The following is a 12,737-nucleotide window of genomic DNA, read 5'->3' on the forward strand; positions in this document are numbered from 1 at the left end:
ACTTTGATCTTGCTATAGTGGGTGTAGTATAGTAGTATAGTATAGTATTGACATGCTTGCAGTATTTAAACTGCAGTTAAATTGGTTTGAGAAGTATAATAATATGGAATAATAGCCTATATATGGAGACAGACAGACGGGATGAAGGGAGGGGGGCGAGCAGAGCACTTGGCTTGTCTCTGGCTTTACTGGATTGCTTCCCCAATGAGCAGACTGTGCATAATTTTACCCTTAAAAGGTGTGGTTGTATTGCTTAAGGCTGCGTGTAGCGCTGACACCAAGATATCGAGTGGGCTGGCCAACGCCCACTGATCTGCGCTGCGCTGGGCGCTCAGCGCAGTTTATAGGCTGATGCAACGATAGGGGCCATACACTACAGTGACTTCTGGGGTCGTTTCACTTTTTGTGCTTTTATTTTGAAATCTTGGACTCCAAAGCTGTGACGTAGGCAGCGTAATGGGCAGTCCTGGGAAGTCTGGCTCTGGCTGGACGCTGGTGGCAGCCATCATATCAGCACTCAGCACTCAACACCCGCACCCCCCCCCCCCCCCCCCCCCCAATCACAATGCAATATGGACTGCTCCAGCTTTTTCAGCACCAGACACACCTTTTTCCTCATTCATTCAAAGCACCATACTGTATGTATGTCAGAATCAAAATCCGCGTTGGATATTATTAGTCTGTTCCCGAATGACTGTCTAAAGCATACATGGGCAAAATACGGCCCGCGCCACCTGTGTGGCCCGCGATGGAATTGCAAAAAAAAAAAAAATTACACACACAGTGCACCTGAACGCAACATGCAAGATACCCGCTGAATAAGTGTCCAAATGTTCATGTCATATTCTGGCCAATACTCCACTTCTGTTATAGCATTTCAGTCTGGAATATGGAATATCTTTCAATAATCTTTATGACTAAAGGGCTACATTGAAGTAGAAATTTAAATAACTCAAATAACTCATTGGTTTTGGATTTATTTAGCTTCAAGACTGCATTTTTGTTCGTGTGACCCTCAACACAGGCTTTGATCATCCCGGGACACTTACTGATACTTATGCTTAAATTAACCCACTCATATTCTGATTTATTTCAAGAAAAACATTTCAGCTAGTGGAAATTCTAATTGGCTGGTAACTTTAAAATCTAGCAGCCATATTCATTTCAAGCCCTGAGAGCAGGTGGTGACATAGGAGTGAGTGAGAAAAGAATCAAATATTGGTGGTTAAGACTGAATAATGACTTCACAACTGTTCATTTAAAATGAGTTATTCCTCTAAACCTGGCTTCAAATGCACCAAATGTTTCACGCTGGCGCCGTTCGGCCCTCAGCAAAACCTGGTAGCGAGGACATTTTTTGTGGCCCTCTCTATCATCAAAGTTACCCATCCATGGGTTACGGCATGACAATATTTGTTCGGCCCCCGGCAACAATCTGGGTTTCTCATGTGGCCCCCCATGAAAAATAATTGCCCACCCCTGCTCTAAAGTTACCACTTTTATTCACATCAGTAGGCTAATTTCTTCTCCACGTATCTACAGCAGCTCAATTCACCCTCTCAATAAACGCAATAAAACCGGCATGTCTTTTTTGCGAGTGGAAGTAATGTGTAATCTATCTCAGTCTAAATTTCCAAAATCCGTAGGCGAGACCATTTAGCCTCAATGAATAATAATGATCTCATGATGTGTTTGGTACCACTGGTGGAATAATTCCTATAGGCTAATAGGCTATCAATAAAAAATAATGATAATACAATTAAAAAAGGCTGAATCGACATGGTACGTGCGGGCATAGATTTCATTGATAAAAAATAGCCTATTTTGTGGTCACATATACTGTAGGCTATTGGCAGCAGAGTCGCATATCTCCATATCATACAAGGACTATGCTGGAAATAATATGAAGTTCAATCACATCATACAGGCCAAAAGCAACACAGTTGCAGCTGCAAAATGCAGGAGTAGCCTGATATGAATAATCTCTGTGCAGGTGATCCCATATTAAATTGCTTAGATGTAGTAGGCTATTATGGCATGTATGACCGTCCAACCCAACAGCCTCAGCTCTGTTGCGCACACGGCACCGTGCGCTTTGGAGACGTTTATGTAACCTTTTTACGCCGGTTTAGTGATATTTCTCTACGCACCATTCAGCTGCAATCAATCGGCGGGGTCAAACAACGTATCTTGCCTACTTGAGAGCACAAACATTTATATATAAAAACATATTCCAAAGTGGTAAGTAGGGCTTAATTTAAATGTAGCCAGGCTCGCTGTCAAACAATTTGTCTGAAACACCCATGTGCATCGCCAGTGGGAAACAATTCCGAATTCTACATTCAGTGACATTTTGCATAGCCACCTCTATTGCAAACTCAATCTTAGCTTCAACACCACATAATTTAAACACTGAGTCTACAGTCTACTACACACTGCAACAGGTTTAGCACAATATCATGTAAGGTTCTTGAAATTAACAGAATCTTGTGCTCTGCATTTGTATCATTGTTTGCCGGTTATTAGAATACTGATTATTTATGGAGGATATTTGTATAGAAACCTGCTAGGTGTAGGGTTCCTTCCTACACATTTTGAATTAAAAATGTTTTTTTACAGACTTATTTGTTTTGAAGATTTTGACTGGTGTTCAATATGATTTAGGCAGACATTTTGCCCCTGCTAACTAATATCACTGTATAGATGAAGATGTTCTTCACAGCCATCAGAATATGTGAAATGATTAGTAGGGTTCCATATTATACATGTATAATAGTAGAGCATGCTGACTGTGGCTGGATCAGAGCAGCCCTCTAACTGAACATTATTCTACATCAATGCAAACTGGAGTCTCAGGTCTACACAACTTCAAGGCTAGAATTAGCCTATCGAACTTGAACCACAACATTTTACATTTGAAAAAATAAATAAATTCTAAGCTATTCAAGACCTGAAAATGATCAAATTAATTCTCAATACTTTTATATGGTATGTAGGCCTGCACGATATGAGGAAAATCTGCGATGTGCGATAACATTGTTCAATATAGTGATGACGATACGACAAATATACATACAAATATTAAAGTATGCATATTAGCTATACAGTTCCTATGTCTTTCTGCTTTAATAATGCTAACATAGACCCCAAACATTGAATAGCCTATCAAGAAATACACACTAACTCAGTCTCTAGCTGAAACTACACACAGCGTGTTTGGGCTTTGGCAGAGGGGCGGAGCGCACTGTTCCAAGGTGTACGCTGGATTTACAACACAAGACAATATTATCAGATGCTGAGTGGGAATGCATGACGCATCATGTAAATAAAACCACTTTTGTTATTCATTGCGTTTCAGGCAGTCTTTGCGAAAATACGATTAATTGTGCAGCCCTAATGGTATGGGGTATTTTACTTATATTCTTCCTCTGGTGCAGGGTTGGTCCATTTCACATTCACTCAACATCAACATATTAATTTACAGACATCTTATCATTTTTATCCAACTGTGCGTTGTCTGTGCCAGACAACGGAGAATGAGTTTGTCTGCATGCAATAGCCTACATGATTCAGATGTAACGTCACATGGTTTAGCACATTATCCTCCTCCAACAACAACACAATCTTTGGAGGCAATCTCTGTTTATTATGATGCAATAAAGTATGAAGCAATCAAATAATATTCTCCGGTCATGAAAATCTACCATTGCACTGACAGATAAATGTTCAAATTCCCCAGCATAGTAAATCATTGTATTGTATCTCTCAAATCTAGCCTAAACTCATCAGCAATATGTAGGCTACTTAACATTACATCTCAAAAGAGCATACGAGTAACAAATTATGATGAGCCATGCACATGCAGATTAACGTTACACACTTTAAACGTTATTTTCACAAAGCCTTTCATGACAGCATCATTGTGCCTGTTGGTCTAGCTTCCATCCATGGTGCTCGGCGCTCGGTCGGGTTCAGCAGATCAGTCCAGTGTCATGTCATCAGTCCAGTTCCTTGAGGAAACGAACAGTGGTACCATGTGGTTAATCACGTTACACATTCAGTTGCAGTTACTGTATCTAACGGTGCCAACTTCCAAGCCTTAGCAAACTCCCTAATGTTAGCTAACGTTAGCGTATTACGCTACACAGCAGGCCTGTGTTAGCTAAGGCCATCTACCGGTTAAAACAGCCTTTTTCCCTGCAGCTGCTGTCAAGCCGTGTCTGGAGCTTTTTCCCCCAAAATGTTTGTAAAGATGCCACATTATTCACATACACCACTGGTTACCCGCCTCAACTGGTGACAGAAGTGAATTTAGTGATGAAATAGCATGTGAAAAATGTAAAAACCTACCGTGCTCCGTAATGGAGGTGAAGGAGAAGTTGTTTATCCAGTGCCTCTCTGAGGGAAAGGGGAGGGGGAAGCCAGACGTGCACGCGGGAGCCACTCCCTACTCTGACGTGTCAGGCTTTCCATTAACAAAATAAAAGCCTGTTAGTTTATTCTCAAAAAACAAGGTGTTTTTCCTGATATTTTTTTCCACATGTGTTTTGAGAAAAAAAAATCCTGCATTAACTTTTCAAATGGACCTAGGAACAAAGTTAAGTATACATTTAGTAAAGGAATTACCCTGCTCCATGCTCTTTAAGTAGAATTAAAAATACTGGTTTAAAAATCTACTTGGTAAGAAGTAAAAAGTAGCTTATTTAAAATGTACTCAGAGTAAAAGTTACTTAGTTACTTTTCTTTTGGGGTGGGGGGGTATATAATCTCTCACACACAATAAAAAAGTACAGAGACAAAGCTCAAATTAGGTTATTTTTTCAAGTTCATCCTCAACTTCAACTAAATCCGAGTTTCAGTCCAGACAAGTGTTTTCTAGTCACGCACTAGTCACGTCCGTCCTGACTTCAGTAGAGTACAACTGAAAGGATGGCTTTACCGGTAATCAACGCACTTTGTATCATACAGGGTTGGGGAGTAACGGATTACATGTAACGCCGTTACGTAATCTGATTACAAAAGAACGGTAACTGTAATATGTCACAGTACATTTTAAAATGTGTAATCTAGATTACAGTAACGGGGGTATAGTAACGGCGTTACAGGCGGGATTACATTCGCCCTTGCCTCTTCATTAATTTTACAAAATAACAACAAAAAACGGTGTAGGGCCTAAAAAAAATAAAGTTCAGTATTTTATGAGCTTGTTGATTTGACGTGGCGCTAAGGGGCGGGGTTTGCCACTGCGCAAAGGTGCTTTTCGCTACGGATACTTTAAAAGGAAAATGGCAGGGAGATTCAAGATTCAAGATTTTTATTGTCACTCCATAGTACAAGTATCACGTGTGAAATTATTGTGCTGTGGACTCCGTTTACAACATAGTAAAATATAACAGGGCATATGAGTGCAAAACGGAGCATGACAGACATGTGCTTTGTGTCGCTTCTCTGCCCATGCAGCACTAGCGTGCCAACCAAAATTGTGAGATTGGGGTTAAAATAATTTGAAAACGTGCTTCAGCTAAACAGTGCCCTTGTATATTCGTATCAGCAGCCATACTCTGAACCTGTTTCGATTTTGGAGCGTCCCCCACCCCACCTCTCTCTCTCTTTCTTTTCCTCTTTCAGCCCGTCTCGCATAGCTCCCAAAACAAATGAATCTCACGGCAGTTTAACAAGCGTGTAAACAACGAGACTCTATAGCAAGATTGTCTGGACAAGTGAGGACACAAATACATCGGCTACCAAAATATATTTCCCTGCTGCATGTCATGATGACATCGGCAAAAGTTTGGATGCAGCCACAATGCCTTTTCCCCCCACACTGCCTGATAGACAGCTAGGAGATTAACAGCCTCTGACTGGCAGGGGCTTTGAAACTACGGTAGCCTATAACAACTTTTTATTCATTGGTCATTCATTGTGATATAAATTAGTGACATTTTCCCCCAAATACTCATGGTTCTGTGCTGTTGGTATTTGGTAGCTTATCTGATGCCTGCAGTGCGGCGCCGCGTCAATTAACGATAATGACGGGAGGCTTGCGCACCAGCAGGATGATGTATTCACGCAGATTTTCAGTCCTAAATATCAAACATGTTTGATGTGAAAGCATTCATATTGATTTAAATATTTTGTTCATATAAAAACGTGTGTAGAGTACATGTAGGCTATGTTATGAAAAAAGTATCCATTGCTGCTGTAATTTTAAGGAAAATAAAAATATATAGCCTATATATAGCGAGAGGTTTTTACTTTCACTTAGTGTTTCACGTCGTGTTTCAAGATTAAAGCAACAAGCTGCGTCTTCCACTCCACATCATGAAAAATACCCATAACGTAAATTAAAGTGGTCTTAAAAATAACTCTTGTTGTATTCTCCTTAACTTCATGTTGGTATAAACATTCTTATCTGGTTATCAATGGTAAAACATGCTTCATCTAGTTAAATAAGGGTTTTAGCCAGGACTCTTGACCAGGACTCCCTGGAAGAAGAGATCTTGTATCCCAATGGGACATTCCTGGATTAAAAAAAAAAAAAGTAATCCAAAAGTAACTGAAAGTAATCCCTACTTTACTTTTAAATAGTGGTAATCGGATTACGTTACTAAGTACAATTTTTAACAAGTAACAAGTAACTTTAAGGGATTCCTATTTAAAAGTAACCTACCCAACCCTGGTATATATAATCTCGGTAATGTAAGCACATGGGCAGTGTTTACCTACTCTCTCTCTTTACCTCATGGAGAAAAATGCTCCTGCTGCTGCCTGCAGAAACTCCGCCCCCACCAGCTGCAAGTCATTAAGGCTTGTTAAGTATCTCCATGCGATTCTCCGTGGATGTGCGCATACTTAAACAATTAAAATAAACAATAACAGCAGAATCTGCCTCTCAAGCAGAACTTCCACAGCTCCGTTGTGACGCCTTGTGATGTAAAACGCATCACAAGGAGGAGGAAATTGGAGATCTCTGTGAGGAAAACAGAGAGAGAAGGTAATCACTGCTCATGTGCTTTATATTACTGAGATTATTAATGATACAAAGTGGGTTGATTACCGGTAAAGCCATCCTTTAAGTCAGTGGTGGTTCTCTCTAGAGAGTTAGGGCTAATGTACACCGCCTCCGGAACAGATGCGGTACGGCTCTGGTACGGCTGCGAACAGACCCACACTCATGTAATTTGTCAGATGGATGCGGGATCCGACAAAAATAGATCTGGCAGTTTTACCAGGTCCGCAACGCAGCCGTAACGCATCTGGTGTACATTGCCTATTAGCCTGGCAACCTGTGTTTTATATGGACAAACTTACACCCTTTTCCCCTCTCAGTAAAATGACTCCTAGCTGCGTCCAGATGAGTTTCCACAAACTGAAGGTCACCAAAGTTCCCAACTGGAACACCTTATCCTACTGCGGTCAGTATCGAGTTTCTCCCTGCATGCCTGTCTACCTGTCTGTCTACCTGTCTCTCTGCCTGCCTGTCTGTCTGTCTACCTGTCTGTCTGCCTACCTACCTGTCTGTCTGTCTGTCTGTCTGCCTGCCTGCCTACCTGTCTGTCTGTCTGTCTGTCTCTCTGCCTGCTTGTCTGTCTGTCTAACTCGCTGTCTGTCTACCTGTCTGTCTGCCTACCTGTCTGTCTGTCTGTCTGCCTGCCTGCCTGTCTGTCTACTAGGGCTGCCCTCGACCAAAGATTATCCTGGTCGACCAGAAATCGACCACAGCTCTGCCCAATCGATTGGTCTAAAAAAGATTTTAATTTTTTGCAGTGTACCCGATAGCTGATAATTATAAATAAAAGCTATTTGCAGCGTTGTAATGTTACCGGAATGGACAGACTGATCAGCCTGCCATGCAACACCTGGCCACCTGCTCAGTTCAGAGAAAGCCTGTGCGATGGTTATGTAACGTTAGCACACGTGGCATGGTTAATTAGTTGGTAGAAACAACAGCTAGATAGCTTTTGCGATTTATTCCAGTAACATTTTATAACAGCCTGTCTAACATTACCGGAGTTGGAGTGTGAGTGAGTGTGAGTGAAAGCGGCTGGACGTCCAGTCTCACTGATGACTCAATCTCATCTCATAAGGTGCGTACTGCGCTCGTTAACAGCTTGTTAACAGCTGATGGTGGCTGCATGCGTCCATTGTTTGCGCTGATAGCTGAGCCATTTAATTGTTAATTCCATCGCTCTGCTGGGTTGCTCTCCTTTCTGCTAACTAAGGTTAGCCTGTCTCTCTAGCCTGGATCACTCCCTGTGTGCTTCTAGAAAAGGCTCGACCAACGTGAATCTTGTCGACCAAGAGCACGTCAACCAAACAATCGAGCTGGAGGGGGCAGCCCTACTGTTTACCTGTCTGTCTGCCTGTCTGTCTGTCTACCTGTCTGTCTGTCTGTTTGTCTGTCTGAATCATCCTCTCCTCTACTTCCTGTAGAGATCCTTGACTTCCTGCAGAAGAAGTGTGTTCCTCAGCTGAAGGCGGAGCTGGAGAGGCTCAGAATGGCCACTCGGGAGATATACTTCATATCTGACATCTTCTCTGAGGAGGAAGATTTCAGGGAGGTGGACAACAGCAAGCTGACCAGGGACCAATTACGACGCAGACCGGAACAGCTGTGATTGGCTGCTTCAACTGTCATCTGTCACTGGTAATTTAAAAACCAACAGTTATTACAGTAACAGCTGGTTGACCATGGGACACTATCACATTGACACTCGGCTTGTGTGATATCCAAAATATAATATTGCGATGCTCTCCTGCCAAAATATCACAGTAAACGATATAATCACCATTTGCGGTTAATAATTAATTATGCCTCCACCGGCCAGAGCCAAGCCGGAGGCATTATGGTTTCGGGTTGTCCGTACGTACGCATGTCTGATGGTGGTCAAAGTTCAAGGTCTCTGTGACCTCACGAACACCATTTTCTAGATCGTTAACGCAATATCTTGGGAACGCGTGGATGGAATTTTGTCAAATTTAGCTCAAACGTCCACTTGGACTCAAGGATGAACTGATTACATTTTGGTGGTCAAAGCGCAAAGTCACTGTGACCTCACCAATGCCATTTTCAATCTCGTTAATGTGCTATCTCAGGAACGCCTTGACGGAATGTCATTACATTTGGCTCAAACATCCACTTGGACTCAAGGATGAACTGATTAAATTTTGGTGGTCAAAGGTCAAAGTCCAAGGTCACTGTGACCTCACAGCTCGTTAACGCGATATCTCAGTAAGGGCTTGACGGCATTTCTTCACCTTTGGCTGAAACGTCAACGTCTGGACTGTCATGGATGTCAACTGCTCACTTATTGGCGGAGGCATATATCCACGGTGCAGTTGTTTTAGTTATTAATTATATTCCAGATTCAAGATGTTATTGTCACTCTGTAGTACAAGTGAAATCCTTATGCTGTAGGCTCCGTTACAGACAAGGTTCAGTCAGTAAATAGGCGCAAAATCATGGCAAACGCAACAACAACAACTATATATACCGGTATATAGGCTACCGGTGTGTGTATATATGTATATATATATATTTATACCATGGTCTGGGTGAATACTCGATTCTGATTGGCTGCAAGGTGTCCATTAAAAAGTGATAATGTACAGTTGGTAAAGACGTTTAGCCAAATGGTCTGTTCACCATTCATATCAATGCGCCATAGTTTCAACAGTGGTATCAAGAGAGCTGTTTGAGCTCTATAAGGGTTAATATGACACTTTTGGAAGTTGAGAAAAAAATGGAGTCGGTCAAAGTAAGTATTTAAATCACCCATGTGTGCTCAGTTTATCAAAAATAACTCTTATTTACTATTTTGATTTTCGTTTCGGAGATTTCCCTCTGAGCGGGGGCGAGCGGCGCCCTTCGTTCTGGTCAGCTGACAGAAGCCGGGCTCTCAGCTGTCAACTGTCAAACTCTCTGTTTACAACTTATAGCAACCAGCAGCCAGGCGCTCTGGGAGAGCGTGCGCTGCCTCTATCACTGATACAAATCAAGTCAAAGAGGAAAAAGACGAGATCAACTTCGCGGAGGCAACCATCCTCGGCTTCGCCTTGGACGGTTCACGCCTCCACGTCGTCCCTTAAAAAGTGATAATGTACACCTCGTCGTGCATTAACCCTTACATTGACTAACTTGACTAAAACACTAATATATTATATCAGAAGTGTTCTTTGTTTTGTGTTCACAATAGTGATGTCAGTTAGATTTGGTTAGGTCGGAGCTATGGAATATTAAATCCTCCATCTTTGCTCACTACATCTGCCTTTCTTACTGTCATGTTACTGGCAACTAAACCTGTTCAAATTTTGCATTGGGGAGAGTTCTATTGAAGTGAATGGGCAGGCATGGAAAGTCCACTATAAACCATTATCTGTGTCGTTTCATATTTTATTGAAAATGCTTCCACCAGATTTTCATGGCTGCTTTATGAGAAACGCCAGTTGAGTGGCAACAACAACGTTGACATCACTGGCACTCAGCATTGGGAGGATTAACGTTATTATCGATATCAGATTCTTCATCGTCAATAACATAATGCTAAATATCACTGACACTGAAGTTACTCGGCGTTACAGCTAGAAGTGCCTTGTTGTTCGACTTGTCCTGTTTGTTTTTTCTGAGTGGGTCCCCCTGACGACGTAGTTTTCCTTTTTAGCCCGTGTAACACGTCCGGCTAGTCGTTTGAATGCATTAAGCACCGTTCCGCACAAACATAGATCGGTCCGCTGCGCCATGCCGTAAACTTTACGGCATGGCGCAGCCAGCCGAAAGCAAAACAAACGCATGTGAAGATGGCAGAACATGAAATCAGACACACCAGCTGTAGTTGCTCCCAACCAGGCAACAATCGAGCAAGCAATGCTATAAAGCATCCATCACCCAACTCGGACAGGGCGAAACGAATCACAAAATCCATTGCAACTTTTATTGTCATGGATATACGTCCGTACTCAATCGTTGAGAACCAGGGATGTTGCGCACTTTGGAGCCATTTTTTACCGACACAGTGATCCCCAGACTGTAAAATGAGACCAAAGCCAAAGTTATGGACTCACTGAAGAAAGCGGGTAGGATATCTCTAGCTTGTGATGTGTGGACATATATCAACCCTATCAGCCCAGAGGGGGCGAAGCTCTTAGGGGGGCCCCATCATTTTTTTTTTATTTTTTTTTTAAGCCCAGGCCAGGCCGCGAATAAGTTTGAATCAGTTTTAGCTATGGCCCAATCCCAATTCCTATCTTAACCCTCAATCTTAACCCTCAGTCTCAAAAATGCGCACTCCCGCGAAGTGCTAGTGCTGTCCCGATTCTTAGTGTGTTGAGTTAAGGGTTAAGTTTAAGGGCTGTATGTCCCTTACTTTTGAGATTTTCCAGGACCACCCTTGGCAGTGAGTGCGATCCCAGAATCCCTTGCGTGTCATCGCTAGATCCATTCAGATGGAAGATGGCGGCGAAAGGAGGAAAAAAGCAGCCCTACAAAGTTAAGTATTTCCTTGTTAATAGAGATGTAAAAATTATGATAACCATTGTATTAGCTTAGTTTAATGTCATTTTATGGATTTCCGTTTTGGAATCCTAACAACAATTGTTGTTGCTAACTATCGATAGTCAGTAGCCGTGCTGGTCAAGCCATATTATTATTATTATATTATAACATTGTTAACGTTGTTACGAAATGCCATAATTCTCGGTGGTAATGTCGTTGTTGAGTTGTTTTTATCAAGATACAGCCTACGTGTAATGCTACGCACCACAAAACAAGTGGGGGCTAGAATGACCGTGCTTTCCGAGGTGAGGGCTGGCTTGACTGCAGTGTTTATCTAATGATAGATCGTTAGCTAGATAAAAAGCATGGGAGATAACTGCAAACTTATCACATGAACACGGTAGTCAGTAGTTACAACATCCAGCAGTGCTGATAACATGTTTCGGTTTAACTGGTGACCGTGTTAAATCGGCTACGTTGCAACGTTAGCAATGTTATAATATATTATAATAATAATAATATGGCTTGACCGCACCAGCACGGCTACTGACTATCGATAGTTAGCAACAACAAATGTGTTAGGCTCCAAAACGGAAATCCATAAAATGACATTTAAACTAAGATAATACAATGGTTATCGTAATTTCTACATCTATATTATCAAGTAAATATTTGTAGGGATGCTTTTTTCCTCTCCTTTTGAATTGACAGACTGGACGGAGCTTTGGCATACTGCTGCCCCCCACAGTCTGAAGACATATCTGCCTTTAAGGGCTGTCCCATTTTAAAGTCGCAAGATAGCCCTTAACACTTAGTTTTGAGGGCTACTAAGATTGAGGGTTGAGCTTGAGGGTTAAGATTGAGGGTTAAGAAAAGAATTGGGATTGGGCCCTTATTTAGTGGAATATCTCATTTTAAACACACCAATGTTATTGTCTATTGATTGAATTCCTCTCACACTCACACCACTGACTTTATTAAATAAAGTCATTTTAAGTCACAACTGTAAAATAGCTGATAGCCCCTATATCCGAAAACACAATTCGTCACTCATTAAGCCAAGTAATATTATGTCCAAGAAAGCTTACAGTGAAGCCACTTTACAGACAAGCTTGTTCTGAAGAAGAAACAGAAAAACACAGGTTGCCAGCCGGGCCCAGTGGCCTGGCCTGGCCTGGCCTGCAAAAAAAAAGAAAAATAATTTTTACTTTGATTTTTTGATGGGGCCCCCCTGACGAGTGGGCCC

The sequence above is a fragment of the Poromitra crassiceps genome (assembly GCF_964638095.1).
Source record: "Poromitra crassiceps genome assembly, chromosome: 5".
NCBI classification, from domain to species: domain Eukaryota; kingdom Metazoa; phylum Chordata; class Actinopteri; order Beryciformes; family Melamphaidae; genus Poromitra; species Poromitra crassiceps.